Raw genomic sequence first — 5,883 nt, 5'->3', positions numbered from 1 at the left:
ATTAAAACACTGTGTGTGTATGTGTGTGTTACACACAGACATGCATCAGCTAATGAATTCTTCCGTCATTTTAGTTCCAAATTTAATAACAAGAAATCAATAGTTGGTTAATAATGGCCTGGAATATATCAGGCTGTTTTCAGAATTAACAGTAATTATGGCAGCAGTTAATGACAAATGCCACAGTTGGCCCAAATGAATTTGAAATAACCCAATGTTTTGATGTTTAAATACGTGATAATTTGTGTGTTTGGATATTTATTGAGGAGTGACAAGATGCTGTCAGAAGGAAGAAAGACTTGGCACAGAGCTTATGTTTTTACATACTTTGGCTTAGAAATTAATCTAGAGAGAACATTCAGGTTTTCCTCATGGGTCCAGTTGCATTGTAGGCCTATTTCTCTCTCAAACCTTCTCTTAGACTATGAAACAACATTTTCCAATTTCAGTCTTTTGTTGAATGTTCTTGCAGTTTTTCCCATAATTACAATAATATCTATACTGTATCTATGTAGTATTTACTGTAAAAGTCTTATTTTACATAAATAAACATATTTAAACAGGATATTTTAAATACAGGAAACTGCATCAATACTCTGAATAGAAAACCATTATCACTTCGCAAAAATAGTAGTTAATTATGGAAAGAAATGAAAAATATATTAAACATCGTGCCCTAGATGCTGCTACCCACGTTAGGCTTTGAGTTCTGCTTCCTTTATGTCAGAAAGGAAAATTCTGGAGTATCAGAAAAGATTTACAGAAAAAATATTACAGATCTGTATGCATCAAAATGGACAACTTGCCCTTGAGGTACCCAGAAGAATCCAGAGGCTGTGGAAAAGAAACCACAGTGTCACCGTGTGATTGCTTGTGATCTCAGCTCCACCTGTGTCACCTGAGTTATGTCCGACCCTCCAGAGCAGAGAGCTCCCCCTTGTGGCAGACCACGCTGGGAGCCTGCAGAGGTGGGCAATATTACCCCTCCCCACTCCCGGGGGATGGATCATGAATGAGCTAATCCAGTGGAGGTGATCCCGTTCCCTTGGCAGTGAATGGGCCATAGATGGGGCATGGGACCCAGTTGGTGCCAATCGGACATTAGGCGATGTCTTCTGGGCAATATTTTCCTCTTGATGATAATTGTAATACAAGCAAGGTCCTCCTGGCCCCTGGCCCCCCATTCTGTTTTTGAGTTCCGGAAAGGAGGATCAGAAAGATGGCAGGAATCTGGAATCTTAATGACAAAACCAATTCTGAACTCACCTCCAGATTTCTAAAGTTGAAAAAATATACATACTCTTATGGTTCAGGGAGCTGTTGGCTGAGGTTTCTTTGCCTTGTACCTGGACCTGTTCCTAATTGATACTCTTGTCTCTTGATCACACCTGCCTTTGCCGTGGTCGCCCCCAGGGTCTGACTCTGCTCAGCCTGTGCATAGTCCTCCTCGCATTAACCTAGACAAATTCCAGCCGTCCTTTCAGCTTCAAAAAGCGGGAGAAGGGAAGACTTTTATGGGTGAAAAATATGTTGGGAGGAGACTATGATAAAACGAAAATATTATACAACAAATGCAGAAAACCTCCTTTAGGTTATTGTGTCGGTCTGGATATGATTTCAGGCTGGATCAAGAAAACAGAGCCATTGCAATTGTTACAGTATTAGTTTGATAGGTTTAAGATGGGAATTAGGTTGTGGGTGGAGCTGGGAGAGGGGAGGTCTGGAGGCCACGGCTGGAGGATCCCAGGAAAAGTCACTAATGACTTCAGCCTGAAGCCATGGAACAGACTGAGCTCGCAGGGAACTCTGATAAGCGGCTTTGAGCTTGTCCAGAGCCCCGTGAAGCCCAGCATCTGCCTGCCACAACCTCCCAGTGACAATGGCTCTTGCTTCATCTTTGCCTTTCAAATATCATTTGATTTCCTCTCGTTGGAAGACGTTTCTGGAAAATGGTCTCCGGGCTTAGAAGGGAGTACTGGTGGGGTTAAGTTGGCAAAAAAAAATCCCAACACAGATTTGCATGTACGAAGGGAAGAGAAAAAAACAAGTTTGGAACCTATTTTTCTTTCTTTCTTTCTTTTTGTCTTTCCATCTTTCTCTCTGTCTTTTTTTCTTTCATTAAATGTTGGTTAATCATCTACTGTACACCCGTCACTGTTCTGGACCTGGGATGGCAGTTGCTAGGGACTGAATCGTTTCCCCCAAAATTCGTGTGGAAGCGCTCATCCCCAGTGTGATCGTATTTGGAGACGGGGCCCTTGCGGGGTAATTAGGTTTAAATGAGGTCCTGAGGGAGGGGCTCTCACGATGGATGAGTGTCCTGAGAAGGAGAGACACCAGAGAGCTTGCTCCGTCTCTCCCTGCCTTGTGAGGACACAGCAAGAAGTCAGCTGCCTGCAAGTCGAAGAGACTCCTCACCAGACCCTGAACTGATAGAACCTCGCTCTTGGACCTCCAGCCTCCAGAATGTGAGACACGAATTTCTATTATTTCAGCCGCCAGTCTATGGTAGTTTTAATGGCAGCTGGAGCTGACTAAGACAAGAGTGAATAAAGGAGACATTCTCCTTGTTTGTTATTGCTCTTACAATTATTTGATGATGCTGAGGATGGCTCTGTGCTGTCATTGCTGTTAGAGGCTTACGTGTAGCCTTTATTTCCCTACAGAATAAACTACACGACCCTTTTATAGGTGTCCACAGCTCATGAGGCCTATTTTGCACCATTTAAATGCAAAATTCTGTCTGATCCCAAGCTATGTGGGGGTTTGGAAAGGGTAAGATAATTAAAATAAAAAAAGAAAAAGAAGTAAAATAAAAGATACAAAACAACATACATTTTTGTTTCTTTTTTCCTTCCTTATTTTTTTCCTACAAGTTTGCTTTCTGTGGCATCAGTGTCTTCCTAGCTTCAGGAAACCCCCACCAAGACGGTCAGAGACGCCCAGCCGTTAGCGTCACCTCACTGTTTCTGGGTTGAGTGTGCTGGAATTTGGAGGCGTCACCTAATGTTTGGATTTTCCCCTTCTTACTATGTCGGTTTCCACTGACAAGGAGCTAGCCGTGTTGGGATAGCCTGGGGTCCAGGCTTGAATGGTTATTCACCAAGAGAGAATACACGCTCCTTTCAAGAAGAAAGCGGCTATCCAGACTTAGTTATTCCTGCGCTAAAGGAGAAGGAAATGGAACACAGCTCGCAAGCAGCGTTTCTGAGTTTGCTCTGACAACTTTATGTCTTCACATTAGTGACTCTTGCAGCGAACACTTCTATTTAGGTTCAGATCAAACTGATAAAGGGATGCTTACTATAGCTCGCAATTCCTGTGCTGTAAATAGAGGACACATCCTAGTGGATTTCAGGTTGTTTAAGGTTTTTACCTTAGTGGATTCATGAGACAAAGAATTGCAGGGTAAACATATTAGAGGAGAAACACCTCTGAAGTGAGGATAGCTGAAGATAGGACGCTCCTGTCACTTATTGGATTAGTTCTAGAACTTTACGCAGGCCTGTAATATTGTTCTGCTGCTGTGGGGTGGTGGGTGAAATGAGAAGGCATGTCAGGGGACTGCTCGGCAGACGTTCCTTTCATTTCTTCCATCTTTTTTATGGTGCTGGGAGGATTCTGCCACTCAGAGTTAGAAATTAATATCACGCTCGTAGAATAGGAGAGACAAAAGCAAGGATATGAGATGGAGACATTTTGGCCTCAGAACAATAACTCCACTGATTGAGTTAAATGTGTTTGACTCAGGCAGAAAGACATCCACCTGCGTGGAATCATCGCGGCTCCCAGCATCCAATGGGAGCCTGTGCAGCAGCCCAGCCAGAGGGAGACAGGGTAGACCAGATGTCCTGCGCTCCCGGGTCTGTGCATTCTGAGTGTCCCAGGATTATTTGTGGATATTGACCGATTGAAATTCAGAGACGTCTCCAGCTCACAGATATTCAGGGATATTTTCGAAGTCCCCAAGTTAATCTGTAAACGAAGATGGAATTTCAGTTGCTTACTCTGTGTGGTTGGAAAGCCAGCTAGTGAATCCATATGTGTTCCTGGGGGGCATGTGAGGACGTTTGCTGAGAATTACAAATAGCTCCAATAATATTTCTATAGTAGTATCGAAGGAGGCATCTGGGACGGAGCGACCTCACATCTGTCTGACAACATTCCCTCAATTGCGATGAGCCCACGGCCTCGAGACGTGGTTGCATGACTCTGGCTTGAATTTATGTCAGTATTTTGCCTGAGAGGGAGAGGAAGAAGAAAATGCACACAGGTAATTGACTCAAGTAACATATTCCGTATCTCAAAGAGTAGACACTGAAACTTGTAAATTGGAGCAGAACAGCAAACAGCCCATAGGAACTGCTTCCATGCGAAGGGAGGGTCCTCTTCTTCCCACCGTCAGGGAGTCATGCTCCCTCCCTCCGTCTGTCAGGCACTTCCCATTGTCTCCAGGTGCTCATCTGGGTTTGGGGGTCTGTGGTTTGCTTGCTTATCCACCGGCTGCTGCTGAGAGAAGAGTATCTTCAGAGTACATAGAAAAGTGAAATAAATAATATTTTCCTGGGTAATATAATAAATGGTCTCATGGTCTTTAGTGATAAAAAGAAAAGAAACATTGGGCCGGCCTGGTGGCACAGCGGTTAAGTGAGCACGTTTTGCTTCGGTGGCCCAGGGTTCGCCGGTTCGGATCCCAGGTGCGGACATGGCACTGCTTGCCAAGCCATGCTGTGGTAGGCATCCCACAGATAAAGCAGAGGAAGATGGGCATGGATGTTAGCTCAGGGCCAGTCTTCCTCAGCAAAAAGAGGATTGGTGGCAGACGTTAGCTCAGGGCTGATCTTCCTCAAAGAGAAGAAAAGAAAAGAAAGCTAAACATGTTTCTAGCTTTCTCCCCATTTTAGGCTGACTGCTTCCTTCTCACGTGTACCAAATCATCCCATATGCAAACTGGAGGGAGTGGAGATGCTGGTAAACTTACCACCAGATAACTTATGACCCCTCCTATAAGATAAACAACTTGGAGAAGTTTAACTTTCCTGTTAAGGATATGGCTTTTGTTTGTGGTTTTTTATTTTTATTTTTTAAGACTCACATTCAAAATGGGAGAAGAGTTGTTCGGCGTACGCTGACAGTGCTGTAAGCCCAGGAATGCAGTCAGCCCTGGTGTCGTCCCAGGCACTTGAGACCAGCTGGAGGGCCTCTGAAGCTGTCCTGTGAGGTCTTCACATGCGCTCCGGATCCCCGCCCTGCTTTCCCACCAGAGACGGGGTGGTGTGTGAGCCAGGACGTGTTTTGGCTGCAATACCATCACAGTCATCTCTCTACCCTAACCTGTTCTGCGCTGAATCCGACCGTCTCTGACAAGCTCAGAGTTGTTTCACGTAGCTGAGAAAAACAGGGGAGGGAAGGGACCAGTGGCACTTGCACGGGGCAGGGCCCGCATGCGGTCTTACTCCTTGGAGCAGAAGGCACAACTGGGGTGGATGAAAACCACTGCAGAAAGTTCAGATCTGGGGATCTCTTAAAATGGATCAGCCTGTGGAAAGGACAAAATTATGCCTGACCTTTGGTTTTCCTGTGTGTTGGGTCTTTCCCTGCTTGCTCTCAGATCCACTAACTGCTTTTCTGCTCCAGTCTACGTGGCAGCACTGACTCTTGTAGACTCTGTTCCCAGGCTTCTGTAGTCACCTCTGGGTAGGTTTGACCAGCAGGGTCCATTATGGAAAGTCGGAGGATAAGGGTAGGGAAGAAACCAAATCGTTTTTCTGCACATCCTCTCTCTAATACTGACCCTAATATCAGTTTCCCCACATTAAACCCAGCATATATGGGGTTAAAACCAAAACACTCATTCCCTGCTTACTCTCTGGCTTCCTGGCT

The sequence above is a fragment of the Equus quagga genome, chromosome 15, assembly GCF_021613505.1.
Source record: "Equus quagga isolate Etosha38 chromosome 15, UCLA_HA_Equagga_1.0, whole genome shotgun sequence".
In the NCBI taxonomy this organism is placed as follows: Eukaryota; Metazoa; Chordata; class Mammalia; order Perissodactyla; family Equidae; genus Equus; species Equus quagga.
Note: the sequence above shows the minus strand (reverse complement) of the source record.